The sequence below is a fragment of the Phyllopteryx taeniolatus genome, chromosome 9 (genome assembly GCF_024500385.1).
Source record: "Phyllopteryx taeniolatus isolate TA_2022b chromosome 9, UOR_Ptae_1.2, whole genome shotgun sequence".
Taxonomy (NCBI): domain Eukaryota; kingdom Metazoa; phylum Chordata; class Actinopteri; order Syngnathiformes; family Syngnathidae; genus Phyllopteryx; species Phyllopteryx taeniolatus.
The window spans coordinates 29150504-29169612 of NC_084510.1; the positions used below are offsets into that span (position 1 = coordinate 29150504).

The following is a 19109-nucleotide window of genomic DNA, read 5'->3' on the forward strand; positions in this document are numbered from 1 at the left end:
ATTGTATGTTAACTCATGGTTGTTCATTTTAAATGTTTTTTTTCAATGCTATCAAACGTGCACTGTTTGTGTTTTTGTATTGTATTGCCTCCACACTAACTGTAGTTGTTGAATTTTATGCTTTGTTAAGTGTTAATTTTGTATAATTCATTTATTTAAAAACTGAAAAAAAAACAAAGGAATTACATTTCACACGATTTTTCTATTGGTTCGTTTGAGTAATATTTTTGTATTTTTATTTTTAGCACAAATCCAGACAGAAAATGGATGACAATTTTTTTTTTCCCCTGAAGAAAAAGGTTCTTTTTATAAACATTGGCAAAAAAAATTCCTGAGTTGTAATGCAGTGACGTGCGGTGAGGTTCACGGCTGCTGACAAAGTTAGCTTTACAAATTCATGAGTGAAAAAAAAACCAAAAAAAAAGTAATTGTATCTATTGCTACTGGCTCGATAACAAATATATATTTTTAAATGCGTTTGCTGAAGGTTACACTGGTGAAGTTTACTAATAATAAGCAGCCATTGAGGCTACTGGTACTGTGGTGGAAAAAAATATATATATATATATATATATATAAGAAAAAAGAAAAAAATACATGTTTAAAAAGTTCTTTCTTAGATGTTGAAACACTAAGAAAATGCCGCAGGGAGACGCAAAGACTTTGGTCCTGTCAAAATCAACTTTTGACAGACGGGGTGAAAATGTCAGCTGCCAAATCCAATGTGTGTTGTTGTCTAATTCCCCAAATGGGCTGTGACACGACGGCGTGCCAGTAAAGGAGAAAAGCGAAGAATCTCTGCAGCTGTTTGAATGAATAGCAAATGGAGTGATCTTGCGATGTGTTTTGGGGGGAATTTTGACTCAAAATAAGAGAGGTGGCAATAACAGTAGAAAAGTTGAGCAATAAATATGAATAAAGACATGCGGAATACATACAAATCAATGCATACTCATCGGGTTCATTTTTTATTTTACCTAAATTATTATTTATTTTTATGGTACCTAAATAACTGCTTGTAGAGTGAAAAATGTAGCACGTTTATGACAGTAATGTTAAAGTTTTACTTAAAAATGTGCTTGTATCATTAATAAAAGGTTTAATGATGGTGACGGTTGAACTTAAAACGGATTATTTCCATTATTTAATTTTATTTTGTACACTTGTATGACACTTAAGAATCTTAAAACATTTTACCTAAAATTGCTTATACAGTCAAAGGTTTTATGTTAGTGATATTTTGACCTGAGAATGGATTGTCATTCAAATTAGCGGGTTTTATTTCGCTTCCATGAAAGCTAAAATTGTGAAATTGGCACATATTATTAACAGTTTGTTTATGCAGTTGTATGACATTTAAAAATGTGAAAATGTTCTTTTGAATAAGTTTCCCTTATTAAAGGTTTTATGATGGCTGAAGTTTTACCCAAAAAGTAATTATTTATTTCCATTATTTTATGTTTTTTTTTATTTTAAATTTTTATTTACACTTGTGTAGTTGTTAAAATGTTAAAAGTGTAACTTACAAATGCTTATGTACTGTATTTAAAGCTTTTATGATGGTGATGTTTGACCTTGACATTTCTAGCATTTTGTCTTTAAAAAAAAAAAAAAAAAAAACACTTAAAAATGCGTATATAGTTGATCAATGTTTAAAATATGACAGACCCGTCAATGGGTTATTTCCATAACTTTTTTTGTTTCCACTTTTATAACATTTAATAATGTGAACCTATTACCTTAAAATTGCTTGTATCGTTAATAAAGGTCATAAAGAACACAGTGTGACCCTGGGATGATTATATCCATTATTTTAGACAATTTATATAATAATATATATATATATATATTTTTTTTTTTTGGGGGGGGGACTTGGTTATCTCACCATTTCTTCTTAAACGCTGACAAAATTGCAAAAGGGACATGGGCAATTATTTCCAACGGCGTGTCGCTGCGGGTTCATCGCCGTATGAGCAAACAACGAGACAGACGCTTTGACTTGCAGCGCGGCAAGAAAAGCAGCTAATTATGGGTATCGCTGCAGGCCCAAAGAAACAAAGTTGAAGTGAACTCTGAAAAATGGTGATTGCAAAAAAAAAAAACGCATTCTATATTATGGAACGCAAACAAAATGCCGACAGCTAACTATGTACAACACATACAGAACATGAGGCTGCCTGTTGCTCACAGCTTCCTCGCTCTAAAAATAGAAAGAACTCTGTCACTCGAATAAGAAGCAAATAAGGAATAATTACTCATTTGACGAGCTTTTCTTAGAACCCTACTTGCAAAGCTCTGGTTAAGATCACAAAAAGACAATTTCCAAACGAGAGTTAGCGCATGATTTGACTTCCAAATTGTTCCCATAAGAAATAATGGAAATAAAGATAAGCTGGGTACAAATGTGGACAACTAACTGACATTCATGGTTTTTGTCCAGCTTCCTCGCACCTTGCAAAAACATTCATGCTGGGTTAATTGAACCCTCGGAATTGTCCATAGGTGTAAATGTGAATGCGTTCGGTTGGTTGTCTGTATTTGCCCTCAATTGGCCGGTGAGCAGTCCAGGTGTGCGCCACCTCTTTTGCCAAAAGTCAGCCGGGATGGGCTCCAGGGACCGTAATGACGACATTCGCTATAGAAAATGGACGGATGGATTCTTTTTGTCAACATGAATAGATCAGATTGTTATTATCATCAGGCTGGTTAGTCCCATATGGAAATGTAATTTTCTCCTCTGGGTTTTATCAGCAAGAATCTGCTTGTTGTGATTTGGCCCGATGTACAAATTAAATAAATATAAAAAAAAGAAACTGTGCCAAACTGCATGATGATAAGCAATATCCTGCGTCTTCAACTCCTCCGCATTGCAGAGAGTCTTTCGATGGAGAACTTCAAATACAGTAAGGCTACGCGCACACACACGCACACACACACACACACACACACACAACCCCCGCAGACCTTTTTTATGCAATCTTTATGATAATGACTTTTCCGTATTTACTATCCCGAGTTCTGACACTCCCTTTCACAGCCACAGTAAAATTGATGAAGTGTTTCTTCTGTTTTTTTTTTTTTGGGAGGGGGGGAGTCACTAAGTCAACCGCCACAAATCCTTGTGTGCTCAGCATGAATACCTCCGCCAAGCACAAAGAGGTATTGCTTTGATTGGCATTAGTTTATTAGTTATCAGAATTAAACACACCTCAGTACTTTTCACTTTCCGAAGCATTGCCCTCTCCCTGTCCCAAAATCCACACAGTCTTGTCATTGAATACAAAGGCTAGTATTGAACGACAGACTCACGATGGAAATGCGCCCCCCCCCCCCCCACCGCAGAATCAGAAAACGGCACGGTCGCAGTCATCCTATATGCCGTTGATAAACTAGGAAGTTTCGTGCCAGTATGTGGGCAAACAAACAACTGCCCACCTCCAAAAGGATCAAACATGGTACGGCCGCATCATTGTGTGTGAACCAGGAAGTAGCTGGCTAACACAAATGGAAATCACGATGGAACCGCTAACATTTGCCCCAGAATAAAATAATGGTACAGCCCAAATACCATGACAAAAAAACAAAAAAACAAATTGCCTTCCCTGGAATTAAAAGTGGTACAGTCCAATCCTCTTGCGCCATTACGATCGGGAACCAGAAAGTTCACTGCTAACACATAGACATACAAACCCCTACCCAAGAATTAGAAATGGTACAGTCCCATCATCGAACCAGGAAATAACCACAAAAGACAACACCCACCCCAGAATCAAAAATGGGGCTCAATAGGGCTTTTAGGAGTTTGTCAACATGAAATTCAGCCAAAATGGCTGCTTCAAGCCATATTGTCTAACGTCCTATTGAAACTGGGACATGGGTCCTTGAGACTTATTTATAAGTCCCGTCACGATAGACATGACTACCCATATCCGTGTCGATTACTTAAATTGGCCTTGGCACTGTCTGGTGCTCTGGTCCCCAAAAAAATGAAAGCGATGAGACGATAAATCGAAGAGGCCCCACCCGCCTGTGATTAATATCACATGCAGACAAATCTGCCGGTTTCACTGCTTTTGCAACCAGCGCCAACCGGGACGGCCTCGCAATCCCCCCCCCCCCGGCTCACGCGTACTGTTACGTCTCCCGGGTATTATCTTACAAAGCCCCTTAAACTACAGAAACAACGAGGAAATAGAGAGGGAGCGATCCAGGCCTGTAATTGTACTAACACACACATGCATAGAAAGAAGTTTAATCTTAGTAAAGATATGTATTATCAGTATAAATCCTAGCATGTCCCGGATTACTCAAATGTGCATGCGCAGCCGTGGCCCGTTAAAAACTGGTGTGGCAAGCTCATATCATACATTTTTACAGGAAGATAATGCAACAAAATGAGCCATGTGTAAACAAATAAAAACACCAGTGATGATGCTGTTTGCTTTTTCTTTTTTTATTATTATTTCCCCCCCCCGTGCACGCTCGCCAAGAGCCAGCTGGGTTAGGGTCCGGCTCACTCACGACCTGAATGAGGACAACCACTCGAGAAGATGAATGGATGGAAAAAAATACTTGATTTGATCATTTACATCGGTTGCACATAATTAAAATGTAGTGAAATGACGTCGCTCTTATCCTCAAAAGTAATAGAATAGAATAATAATGTTAGTTTACCACATTTTAATCATATGCAACAGATGTACATGTTCAAAATAAGTCAATTCAAATTTTTCTTGCGTGGGTGGTTGTTGGTCTATGCTGTATGTCAGGGGCCTTTTTTCAAGGCATCTGGTAATCGTAAAGGCTGCCGATACCAGCCACGGATACTTAAAGGCAAACAAATCGGACATTGAGTAAGTCCTCCAGTAGTTGGCGTCACCCGGCGATCAACGTGCAGTTTGACGATCAACGTGCATCAGAAAGAAACGCGTTTCTTTGTACTCAAAAATACCTGCGAGTGAATCCGCCAACTGCTATCGGTCTGGAAAAAAAAGTGGTATCGGACATCTCTACCGACGACCCTACAGTAATGTGCACAAGCGCGACAGAAAATAGTTACAGTATATGGATTGATTTTGATCAACAATTAGATAAATGTCAAATTTAGAACCAATTTTAGAAAAACAAAATGATGCTTTTTCTTTGGTTTTTACTTGTACACTCATGGAAATAAGGTCATGCTGGGCAATTCCATGTCCTGGGGTGAGCTGCGAGATAATGAGCTGTATCGCTTCAAGCTATTTTGCTATCTGGTGTCAAGATGCGATCAGCACAGAGATTCGTTTTTTTCCTCGCCTCTTATATTGAGCTGTTCCTATGTTTCGAAAAACATTTTTACACACTTCCCCGCAGTGGTGCGTTCATGGTGCCTATCAAGTGGCTGTCTTTGTGAGATTGAAAAGAGGAAGGAACACACTTGTTGGGTGCGTCGTCCCGTAGATGAGCCAATCGGACTCCCGATATTGTCCTCTCCTTCCCCCAAAAGCGTTTTAGGTGAGAACTGATGCACACTTGCCACTTGTAGGTTCAGGTAGTATCTCAAACTGCATGCACTTGGTACTGTTAAAAAATAATAATAATATTTTTTTTTTTTTTTTAAATGTACAACCTTTTCCAAGACTATCTTCTCAACTTAAAAGAATATTCCAGATGTTTTTCTCGTAACTTTTTTTCTCCTGATACGACACTTTTTTTTGGAACATTACGATTTTATTCTTGATTTTATTAACTCATTCTGGTGAGATTATGACAAATTTGTTTGAAAAATACTATTTTCGATGAAAACCTCTTATAGTACAACTATTTACAATTCATTCTAAAAGTTTTCCTCAATATTTGTTTTGTAACATTATTTTATTATATGACCGTTGTGAGGATAAGCGGCTCAGAAAATGGATGGCTGGATGGATTTATTTGTGTACTTAATTCTCATAAGGTTACAATATTTTTTAATAAAAAGGAAAAAAAAAATAAAAAGCCTTCTCATAACTGTGACTTTTTCTCCTAACGCTACAACAGTTTTCTTTACTATTGCAACTATTTTCAAATAATATTACGACCGTAAATTGATTTCAAACTACGTTATTCATGGAAGATTACGACATTTTCCCCTTGTATCTTTTTTATTTTTGTCTTTCTACAAAGTTCCATCCATCCATCCATTTTCTACCGCTGATCCGAGGTCAGTAGCTCGGTGGGACGTGCCCGGAACACCTCACCAGGGAGGCGTCCGAGAGGCATCCGATGGTAATGGTAAAAAGGGGGACCACCAGCCCAGTCTGCCAATCCAGAGGCACTGTCCCCGATGTCCACGCAATGTTGCAGAGGCGTGTCAACCAGGACAGCCCCACAACATCCAGAGCCTTTAGGAACTCAGGGCGAATATCATCCATCTCAAGAGGGGTTGGACTCCCTCTTGAGAGGACTGGTACCGGAGCCCAAGCCGTGTGTGGAGGCGAGCCCGACTATATCTAGTCGGAACTTCTCGACCTCACACACCAGCTTGGGCTCCTTCAATGCCAGAGAGGTGACATTCCACGTCCCTAGAGCCAGCTTCTGTAGTGGCCGAAGTCGGGTACCTTGGCAATCCGATCCCCGACTGCGGCCACTGCCCAGTTCGCACTGCACCCGACCCCTGTGGCCCCTCCCACAGGTGGTGAGTCCATGGGAGGAGGGACCCACTTTACCCTTTCGTGCTGTGCCCGGCCGGGCCCCATGGGTGCAGGCCCGGCCACCAGGCGCTCGTCTTCGAGCCCCACCTCCAGGCCTGGCTCCAGGCCTGGCTGAATGTATAATTCACCACACACAACAAACAAGCAACTGTCGACTTTTTGGTGTCTGTACAGCCCAGCACACTTTTATACAAGTTCATATCACAAACCCATACCTGGATTAAAAGTCACAAAATCATAAGGAGCTCATTTTTTACGATGACAATTTTCCTGTCCGTCTTTTGTTTGACGAAACTCCCGCCGAGTCTGTTAAGAGTCAGAGGAAGCGTCCATATCCTAGTGCAGACACACTTGTGGAAGCTCTCATTTTAAGTCACAACCGCCACTGCCGCTCTGTTCTCCTGCTCTTGGGCAAAAGAAACTACCAACGTTATCCTTCACATTTGAGATTTGGAGAAAGCGAGGAGGCTATATTGAGATACCAAGTGCTCTATTATACAAGGCCATTTTACCCCAGTGGTTCATCAACTTCAAGTGTAAAAACACTGCCAGAGAGAGCGAGAATAATAAAGAGAACCAAGCACTTGTCGTCAGTTGCTAGGCTGCATTGTGGCGCACCTAAACAAAAGCTTAATTTTTGACAAACATGCAATGTGCCTTGTCTCATGCTGGAGAGACTGTACACACAACAACAATACAAAAGCCTTTTGATACGTTGCCAGGAAGCAAAACTGCTTACTTCAACTCACGCACATTTTGTATCTGTAAATATGCAATACATGTATTTTAATTGATGCATTTTGTCCCAGCAGGAACTGTAAGGCTAGATTTAGACATTGTGGGTTCAAGTGACTCATTCATTAATTCATTCACTGCGGTGGACCTTTATACTGGTCAACTAGAATCCAACCGTTTACTGCCGTCGACGGATATATTCGCCAATTCCATTTTTTTTAACAGGCAGGCATGGAGGAGGGTCTTGCCCAGCTTGTCTGTGAAATTCCTGTTTGTAAACCACTGTAATTACTAACAACGCCCTGCAAATGGTAGCATTGTATCACTTTGGATTTGAGATTAGCACAGCTTCTGAGTAGAAGATAAATATTAGAGGATGAATTTCAGCTCATCATATCATTTATGAGGGGATGAGGGGGAGAAATACCAAGATGTTTGAAGGTGAAGTTTACACACCTCACACTCAAACAGAATATGTATATGTATGGTATAAACATAGTATGTGTTGCAATAACGAGAAAAGGTGACGCATTTCATGGAATGAATGAGGAACACCAAGTAAAAAGGCCACTGAGCCATGCGGCGAGTCAGCCTCGCACATGGCCCATTTCATAGTTGTATGTCTTTTAATAAATTATTTTCCCATCAAAAGCCCTTTCTCTGTCTTGTTTTTGTTGTTTTATAGTTTGAGGTGTCACAAACACAAACAAAATATTAGCGTCAAAGTCACTGTTCTGGGTGAGATGATTCTTTTCACAAAAAGCTGTTTTTCTTCACTTTTAGTCATAAACTAGTGTTTCTGGCAAAACCAATTCTTGTCCTACTGCTGATTACTAAACAATGAAAATTGTTCGAAACAAACTTTATTTTGGTCGGTTCTGTGCTTACATTTTTACAGAGCACAATATTCTGCATGTCTTGAAAGATCAGTCAAAACGCTGTAAAATGTCTGGCGATATGGGCAACTCTGCTGTGAACACAGTTGGAATGAAATGAATTAAATCAGCAAAATAATTGTCGAGGGCAGCCAGTGGAGTAATGTGGGGCTTATCCTCATCTAAATCAATAGGGAAAAGGGTCATCCCAGGCCAAATAAATGCTACTTCATGTTTTGTACAAGGTATTATTTTTAGAGCCATTTGTTGATGCTTACTATTTTACTTAAAATATACACACAAATCCGATAAATCCATGAGACCGGAATTGGGCCCTTGAAACTACACGTCTTCATTCAATCCCCCAAAAACTAAATAAGCAAATATTAAAGGGGACATATTATGGGAAATTGACTTTGTAATTGCTTGAACAAATAGTTGTTGTCCACAGTGTGAAATTAAACAACCAGGTAAACCTCTTCGGTACCGTACCCCTGCTTGGACAGAGGTACACTGGCCGGCTATTGTTGCACTTCAAATTGTAACACATCCATTGTTAACTAATTGCAGCAAATCTTGACATAGCTGTCCCGCTTTTGTTCCTTATACTCTCCTACCAAACGGCAAGCTTTGGAAAGTCAAGAGCTAGAATGAACGACAGACCTAATCGCTTCACTCCGCGGGAAGCACGGACCGAACCACTTTTCCCTTTGCGCTAACAGCGGCTGCGCACCCGAGAGAGATGTGGTCAACTCGGAGAGCGTTTTTACAGCCTCATTTGAGCGCACTCGTATACTAGACGGCGAGATATTTTCCATTAAGGCCGTACAAGAGCGCATCTCGAAGTGTGTGACAGTGACAGGCCTCATCATAAATCTCATTTCAGGGACACTCTTTATGAACGAGCCTCTTCACTCGGCAAAATGTCACCTCGCGCCGCCAGTAGATAATCACAGATGAGACGAGGCAGCAAGGAAGAGGCAGCAAAATCTCGAGCTTCTCTGTCAAATTGAGTGAAACTCATATTCATGGGTGTTAAAGCGCCCATTGGCAAGCAGTGATCACATTTACTAGCATGGCGCACAGAGTGTTTGCTTATTAAAGTAAAGCCTGCTCGCTGCCTGAGACGCATGCAGAACATCTGATAAGAGCCAAGCCACTAATATCATAATCACCTTCTTCTCACCTTCCTTTAATCGCTTTATTTCAATTCCTTGCACACCAAAAATCCCTTTACAGTGACTGTGTAGTCACGCTGACGCTAAATTTGTGTTACCTTCGATCTTAGAGCAACAGAATGAAAAATTGGACTGTCAAATATTCATCGATTAATCCATTTTCTATGCAGTACTCCCCCACCTGATGTGATTTTTGAGTGATCGTTTTATTCATGTTTTTTTACAGGATTCACACAAGTCTGAATTTAGAGTTGTGTGCCACGTTGTGCCGCAACATGCCAGGCAGCACTGAGGTCTACTGCGAGAGATGAAGTGGAATTAGAGGCAGAGAAGGCCCCCAACTAAGCTACAGAGTGTTGTTCCCACAGTGCAGAGAGAAAAAAAAATGCCTGTGAGTGCTGTATTGCTGCTTTGTGTGTGTTAACGTATCAGTTGTAGATGGTTTCTAATTACTGTAACATCAATGCTAACTTATGTTAGCCCATCTATGTCGTTTTCCATTATATGTTAGCATTAAGCTAGCGGTATTTCATGGTTTGGTTGAATACTTGGATGTTTAAATATCCATCCATCCATCCATTTTCTGAGCCGCTTCTCCTCACTAGGGTCGCGGGCGTGCTGGAGCCTATCCCAGCTGTCATCGGGCAGGGGGCGGGGTACACCCTGAACTGGTTGCCAGCCAATCGCAGGACACATAGAAACAAACAACCATTCGCACTCACAGTCATGCCTACGGGAAATTTAGAGTCTCCAATTAATGCATGTTTTTGGGATGTGGGAGGAAACCGGAGTGCCCGGAGAAAACCCACGCAGGCACGGGGAGAACATGCAAACTCCACACAGGCGGGGATGGGGATTGAACCCCGCACCTCAGAACTGTGAGGCTGACGCTCTAACCAGTCGGCCACCGTGCCGCCATGTTTAAATATGCAATGTTCAATTCTCTTTGGTTTTATGTGTCAGTTTTATAATCAATTTCAACTTTGAATACTTGAATACTTTAAAGTGTGTTTCAATAGGTTTAAGTGTGTTGTAATACGTTTTGATGTGTTTGCTGCATGTGGGAGGTGGTACAACAATAAAATCTTTTAATGTGGTGTCTTTAAAATTGCAAATTTCCACCTATTGCTGGCGGCCATCTATCCATTTTCCATGACACTTCACGGGGGTCGCGGGTATGCTGGAGCCTTTGCCAGCTGTCTTTTGGGCAAGAGGCAGGGTACACCCTAAACTTGTCGCCATCTAATCACAGGGCACATACCAACAAGCATTTCATTTGATTAACCTACCATACAAGTATTTGGGAAGAAGCCGAAGTACCCAGACAACATGCGAACTCCACAGAGGAAACCCAGAGCCGAGATTCAAACCCCGAAATGTGAGGCAGACATTCTAAACACTCAAACACCGTGCTGCCAAATAATGGCTTCAAACTCATGATCATAGTGAAGTCACAGATGTTGTCGTCGCCACGGTAACCACAAGTGACATAGCGTACTATGATATGAGCAGAGCAGCCAGGACACTTCTTGTGTGGTGTTTCATTATTCTTGCCAATTGTGTGTTGCAGCCTGTAAACACATCGCAGCACATTAAAATAATTTGCCTCGCGTTGGCATGTTAGCATGTACATGAATTACGCGTTTCTCGCGTCTGACCGTGCATGTGCCACCTCCACTTCCCTCAACTCACCACCAGTTCGATGTTAGATATGCAACTGACATCAGCTACAGAGTTAGTTATTCATGAATGAAATACTAATGTGCAGTTCTTTGCACGTTGTCCGAAAATGATTAAACACACAGGTCAGTGGATTTTTTTGGTACACAAAACGTACAATTTAAGATGGCGCTATTTTTTGTATTTTTAATTTTTTTTTTCTCATAATTGTAAACACTTTCCAAAAGTTTTGATAACATTCCTGGAGGACTGTCACTCACTAATATTTTTAAAATCAATTATTCCATCAAATCAGATAAACATTTAGTTTGCTTTTTTTTTTCTCCAATTATCTGTCAATTGACTGTCTGCTGTTGTACTAGAGCGGCTCCAACTACCGGAGACAAATTCCTTGTGTTTTTTGGACATACTTGGCAAATAAAGATGATTCTGATTCTGATTCTGATTCTGATTCTGATGGATGCGTCACCAAAAACAACGCCGCGTCGACAACTTCACCAAGCAAACCAATATGTCACTTATCAGAAGCTAATGTTGTATGTAAAATAACGCTAATCTGCGCATCAAAGAAAACAAATTGCAGCTCCGCTTACCTGTTGGCTTTGACATCACGAGGGTGGCTGTTTTTGCATAATAGTGATTCAGACAGTGTAGTCCGGCTGTCACTCGAAAGGGGCGATGGATATTTGCTCATCCTCGCTGAAAACTCAGTGCGGATTATGTTTATTTTGTAAATTATGTTTAATTTTACACTTGACAGGTTGGCATGCAGTCCAGAGCGCCTACTATTTGTATAAAAGCCATGAAAAAGTCAATTTCCCATAATATGAAATTACACTGAATATCTGCAGGGGAGCACAGGAAGAGGAAAAAATGTTTAACTGTTGCTTTAAAAAATGGTTATGACCTGCCCCACCTTGGCAGCCATCACACCTTCCGAGACGGCAACTATGCAGAGATTCAGTGTGCTGTAACATGAAGTTATGGTGGAGTTACGGTAGACCTCCCCATGGGAGGATGACGAGACTCTGCGAACCGTGACGTCCGGGTGAACAAGTGCCTGTTTACAAAGCAGTTGGTCTTCCGTGTCCAGTGCAGGAAGGTCTAAAACCGAGCCGCGTGCAGCCGACCAGGCAGCACAGGCCGAATATGGGAGCTCATCCCGAGAGACGTGCATTTCCTGCAGTGGTTCCCGCCTCCAGGAAATGTACATTCGCGCAAAGGCAGACAAAGGAAATAAGTGAGAATGGAGCGTAAAATGAGTTAGAGTAGCAATCAATAAGCTCAAAGTTATGCTCGGCTGAGTATTTCTTCAAAAGCCGCTAGTATACATTATTAAAATCATTAAAATATCATCCAGACCGTCTCCCTATAAGGATGCACTGGACCCACTGAACTCCGACAGCTCGTCTTGTCACAAAACTGTTGCTAATTTCATCACAACCGTCTTCTTGAGTTTTTCCGCCCATGATGTGATGAGCTAGGCTCGGTGAAGATCCAGATCCACTTTCAAGTGACAGCTAGAGTCTGCCAGCCGGACTACTGTCTAAAAAAAGAATTTGCATCCAGAGCAGGCACGTGCACAGACATTTTAGAAGGCAGGTGCTCAAGCCAAAAAACGTTTTAAAAATTGTTCATACAATAAAAAAAAAAAAATCATTTATTTAATGCAATTAATACAGTCAATAATACAACTAATACCGAAGGAGGTGCAGTGGATATAAAACATATTTTTTCTTTGTTTTTAAATGCTTTTAATCATGTAAAGCACATTGAGTTACCTTGGGTATGAAATGTGCTATATAAATAAATTTGCTTTGTTTTTCTACACACCCGTGTTCAAATGGCAGTTTTTTGTGATATACAAAAATGAGACCAAGGTAAATTATTTTAAAACTTTTCCCACTATTAGTTAACCTATAACCTGTAAAAAAAACAAAAAAATAGCGAGGGGGTAAGTAAAAATAAACAACTGAGACTGTGTTCAGTATTAAGCAATCACATTTCAACTCATGTTAAATGGGAGTCAGCACACAGCTGCCAGCATTTAAAGTACCTCTGATTAACCCCAAATAAATGAAGGTGGAGGCATACCTACAATTCTCCCAAGGACTCGAAAAAAATCTCCCTCAAATTTTAAGACACTTCGGGCAGAATTGATGACATAAAAAAAAAAATATTGACAAATTAAGAAAAAAAAGGGCACTTTTTTTCATCCAGGGCAAAAAATTTGGTGCTTGAGCACCAATTGGGGTCAACGTGTACATGTGCCAGATGCAGGGCCACTATCGTCCAGAAACACCCACCTCTCTCAACAGGTTCTGATTTATGCCCAACAACTACATTTGTGTTTCAATTCATTTTACCAGGATATATTACAGTAAGGCACGGTGGCCGACTGGTTAGAGCGTCAGCCTCACAGTTCTGAGGACCCGGGTTCAATCCCCGGCCCCGCCTGTGTGGAGTTTGCATGTTCTCCCCGTGCCTGCGTGGGTTTTCTCCGGGTACTCCGGTTTCCTCCCACATCCCAAAAACATGCATGAATTGGAGACTCTAAATTGCCCGTAGGCATGAATGTGAGTGCGAATGGTTGTTTGTTCCTATGTGCCCTGCGATTGGCTGGCAACCAGTTCAGGGTGTACCCCGCCTCCTGCCCGATGACAGCTGGGATAGGCTCCAGCACGCCCGCGACCCTAGTGAGGAGAAGCGGCTCAGAAAATGGATGGATGGATATTACAGTAATTTATGAGATTTTCCTCATGTAAAATATGCACGTTGGCTCGATAAAAGTTGGCAAACACAGCAGCAAGGGAACAAAATGCAAAACATACAACTGCTTTTCCTGTATGATTGAACATTTAAAATGAAGCCAGCACCTACCGAGGAATGAATGCGAAACATTGTAAAAAGGGATATAATAAGAAATCAGAGAGCCGCTCACGAAGTACTCTCTTGAATGAAATGGCCCTTGGATGATTTAATTGATGGCTCAAAGCGCTCGCTCCGATTGCGTGTACTGCGACCTCTGCGGCGAGGGCGGAAGCCTGACACGAGCGAGCGCTTAGCAAGAGAATCCGCGGCATCAGACACGGGACAGATGGACTCGGCATCTGTCTCATTCTTGTCGCTAGCGCGTCTTGTTGTTCTTTTCGTCGTTGTCGGCATCGTCGGAATTACACGACAGTGTCACTCACGCGCTTTACGATTGTCCACCGGGGCGGAACTTCAAATGCATCACACTCAAGTGGAAAGCTTTAAAGCTGCTTTGAAAATGCTAATGTATTATTATGTCATTATGGTTATATCAAAGCCAGATTGCAACGTCAGCGATGACTACGAGGCATATGGTGGGAAATTGTTATTCTTTACATGCACATCTCCCTGAGCATTGTGCAAACACGAGGGCCTCGAAATTAACCCGTTTGAAGCTTCTGAATCACCTCTACTTTTGCCACGCTACTTGCTATTTTCACTATTTAACTCAGACGTACGGCCCGTGGGCCAAAAGCGGCCAGTTAGAGGGTACAATCTGGCCCGCAGGATGAATTTGAAAAGTGTGTATGGGGGGGCACAAGACCTTATGCTGGTGGAGAATAAGGTTCATTTTGAGAATTATTATGCTGATGTAGAAAATGGAATGGTAATAATTCCTCACTGTGACTTCAAATTTTGTGCCTTAAAATACAATCTCTGTGATCAGTTATTATGCACACGTGTACATGACAAACTGTAGCAACATTTTCCCAAGTGTTGTTTTGTACAATAATAATAACATCTCCATTCGTGTCAACCTTTTGTCTTCGTCACTTTCCATTAGCTGTCATAATTTTTGTTCCTCACGTTTTCATGCTATTTTGGTTAAATAAACCGTTCAATTAAAAAGCATCCCATACCATACAGGTGTGAATGTCCTTTGATTGACTATAGCGACCGGTCCGGCACGTAGCCCCCCTCTCACCCCCCCAAAGTCAGCTGGCAAAGTCTCCAGCTCACCTAAGCGCTTTAGAAAAATGGATGGATGGACTTCATTCTTCCATTCGGCTCCGTTCATACCAAATGGCGAATACGGCAGCTGTTACAGGGAGCGTCAAAGAGGCTCCTGCTGCTTGACTCTTGTAATCAATGGAGGAGGACCGACCATGGCGCCCGCCGGCAGCCCCGGGCTGTCCATCTCTCCCCTTGCGAGTGATTCCATCCCAGGGCTGGAGAGTTAATAGGGCTGACGCAGTAGGTGTCCTGAGGGGGGCATTGGGGGGTGGGGGGATAATGAAGTGACTGAGGGCTGACCGTCCCTGACCGCCAACAAGCCCTCTGAAGAGCACACGCCAGTACTCGAAGCTCCCTCCAGCGTGAACTGGCCACCCGCCAGTCCGCCAGATCAATTAGCGGGCTTAATCAGGTGGGTGGGACGGATGGGTGGGGGGCTTGCAAGAGTCCCACCTGGTTTACCTCTGTATCAGTCATCTTTACTGCCACGCCACCGTCGTCTCTCAGTGGCCTCCTCGCTGCCTCTCCTTCTACTACCCCCGCCCCTCGGCCCCCACCTCTCCTTTAACACAGCATTGATGTTGCAGCTCGGTAAACGGTAATCAATGTCTTCACAACTGTGGTCCGCTTTAAATGATTTTCCGCCCCCCTCCCTCCCTTCCTCTCGTTCTCTCTGAGGAGAGTCGCGTCTGCTTGTATTACCGGCGAGGACATAAAACTGTCGCCTTGTTGTGTGCAGGCTCGCAAAGTACATTGAGTTAAACCTGTGGACTCGTAGCTTAACGCTATCATAAGAGCTATAGGAAAGTGAGATTCCTCCTGCCTGCGTGTGTCTGTGATTTGTGGGCAAGTGTGAAAACTGCCTGGCTTTCAGAAGTGCTTTTTTTAAAAAAAATAATAATAATAAATTTTTGCAACATAAATCACAATGACCATTTCTGCCATCTGAGTTACTGCCACATGGCCCTCTTATAATGTACACATTCCTTAAACCATCAGTCCAGTAAAGCAAGACTTGATTGTATTCATCTGTGTGCTGGATGACATTTACTGTATATGCTGCACTCATTCCAATCTGCTTCACATTGACGGTTATGACTTGTGACCTTGGCAGGGTTAGTAAGTGCATTTCTCTCTGTGAGCGGAAACGTCGCACTATCTATCCTTTCATGCAGACAGACGAGAATGTCAGAAAAAAGCCACATCAATAAGACCGCAAAGTCAGTATTGGATCATAAACATTGTGGCAACAATGCGTTCAAGCTAAAGGAATCTTTACAACTTTACATGCATGTACACCCGTGTCCCTGGTGACGTGACCTTCTGTATATAGTAGGAAATAGTAAATCGAAAATATAAGCACTGTAGGCTCTTAACTGGACTTTTTCTATTCATATGAGCATAATTGCACAAGGGACAGCAGCCACTAACATGGATATACTGTGTTAAAAATGACATAATATTTTTAAAAAAACAACATCATTTTATGGTGGTTGGGGTTAATGTTACAAATGCTTTTTTTTTTTTTTTTTTTACTTTTTTTGGAGGCAATTGAGCAATCAATTTGTCCCCCAAAACAAAGGTTCAACAAAAGGCCACCGAGATCCAGCCCCCTTTGACGGATTCCCACACATAATTGGAGACTTACAGCCATCGATCGACTTCATGTGGGGACATTTCTCTCACTTTTTTTCCCCCTGAATTGCACTTAGCTCCGTTTAAGTAGAGAGCACACACACAAAGTGCACATGACCCGGTCAAGAGTGCGTACACCCCAGAGGAGTAGTTGAACATTTGTAACCTCTGCCAAGGTCACAAGTCATAACCATCAATATGAAGCAGATTGGGAAGGAGTGCACCGTATACAGTAAATGTCATCCAGCACACAGATGAATACAATCAACGGAAGCAACTCCATGTAGGATGAGTAAAATCCAAAGAGAGCCAGTCACGATTGCTGCCAAAATACTCCCCCCCGCCCTTTCCTAATCAAACATGACATTAAATGCACATTAAATGGCAACACGTGACTAATTACGGCTGCAAATGTGTGCGCAGCATGCAGCGCAGCAACGTGACAGCTTTGCTTTCCTGTTCATTTTCCGCAAGGGCGATGTTTAATGAAAGAGCAGCCAGTTGCACGCTAATGCGCGCACTTTTCCAGCTTGTCGCCATTTGTTGCGCGGCTTTTGGCCGCTGGAGTAGGATGGAGGAAGCGCTGGGTGGCACGCGTCCAAGTTGCCCGAGCAAAACGCATCCTGTTTGGCGCATCAAGTGGCAGCAACACACACTCAAAGCACACGCTGTGTCTGTGTGCGAGGGAAATAGAAGAGAAGCTCTGTGCGGCATGTCAGTGCATGTGCAAGAGTTGTGTAGCCGTGCATAGATTTCACATCCTTTGCACTGTAGTCTCACTTCATCTAAACGCACACAAGCTGCAGTTAAGCCCAAGTGGCAACAAGTTACAAACATGTTCCGCCCGCGCACCAAATCGTCCTTACGCACACACGCACGCCAAAGTGCTTGCTTACCTTTGCGCCCGACTCGAAAGAGAGACGATGCGGTGTGCCTCTCTTCTGCGAGGAGGTTTTAAATGTGTAGGAAATCCCGTGTGGTGCTGCTGCTGCTGCTGCTGCTACTGGTCGGACTTGAGAGACCCCCGCGTGCGTCCCTCCCTCCTGGCTTTGCATCCACGCCGCGCGTCTGGCGCAGGACGAGGCAAGCCACTCTCGGCGCAGCGAGATTATACAGAAAAGCCCCTGGTGGTGATGGAGGGAAGGTACAAAAGACGGGGGGAGAGAGAGAGAGAGAGAGTAGAGAGAGAGAGAGAGAGAGAGAGAGAGAGTAGAGCGAGAGGGAGAGAGAGAGAGAGAGTAGAGAGATTATTATCCATCCATCCATCCATTATCTGAGCCGCTTCTCCTCACTAGGGTCGCGGGCGTGCTGGAGCCTATCCCAGCTGTCATCGGGCAGGAGGCGGGGTACACCCTGAACTGGTTGCCAGCCAATCGCAGGGCACATAGAAACAAACAACCATTCGCACTCACAGTCATGCCTACGGGCAATTTAGAGTCTCCAATTAATGCATGTTTTTGGGATGTGGGAGGAAACCGGAGTGCCCGGAGAAAACCCACGCAGGCACGGGGAGAACATGCAAACTTCACACAGGCGGGGACGGGGATTGAACCCCGCACCTCAGAACTGTGAGGCTGACGCTCTAACCAGTCGGCCACCGTGCCGCCGAGATTATTATTATTATTACTTATTATTATTACCATCGCACGTGTGAAGTGTCAATCACTAAGGTGGCATTTGCAGTTTAAATCAATAAATAAATACATACATAAATAAATAACTATGTGAAACCTGTCTGTATGACCTGACAGAAGAATATAATTAAAATGTACTTTTGGAAAATCATTACGTTATTCCTTTAATTTAATTTGAATTGGTTCGTTAAAACTTGTCCCGCCGTGACAGGAACAGCCTATCAGAGGCTGTAGAGACAGAAGGCGTGGCCGGAGAGTGAGTCACAAACCACAGCATCGCTGTCGGTACAACTAGCAGCCTCGCGTAAACTTTCTTTCTTTCTTTTTTTTTTATTCGGACCTCTAGTTAGCAAAAAAAAAATAAAAAATTATTAAAATGACGAAAATCGACAGCTCTCCAAAAGAAAAAAAAAAAAAAAAAAACAAGGGTAAACGTTCGTGTAAATTATAACTAATATTCTGTCGTATCCATGTGTTGGGTTTGTGCCTTTAAGGGGTGTGGCCTCGTGAGTGAAATCAGTAGATTTAGTTCCGGTGTGGTGGTTATATTATCATTAGAGGTCTAGTGTATTCATTTATTTATTCGTATTGTGCGTTACTACAATTTCTCGGCTGGACGAGATCGTCGGACGCAATTTACAATGCATCATTTTGTGTGTCATCACTTGAGTTTGATTCGATTTTTTTTAAAAAGGGAACGTGACAATTGTTGTC

The 19109-nt window shown here is 42.3% G+C and overlaps 1 long non-coding RNA gene across 1 annotated transcript in view; it reads right to left on the reverse strand.

The window, feature by feature from the left end:
- The window catches only part of LOC133484233 (uncharacterized), an 82625-nt gene extending 64778 nt beyond the window's left edge, over positions 1-17847 (reverse strand). Inside the window, exon 1 of the long non-coding RNA XR_009790327.1 lies at positions 17658-17847. This is a non-coding gene — a long non-coding RNA (uncharacterized LOC133484233). The remainder of the gene's footprint in view (positions 1-17657) is intronic.
- Between the last annotated feature and the right edge of the window lie 1262 nt (positions 17848-19109).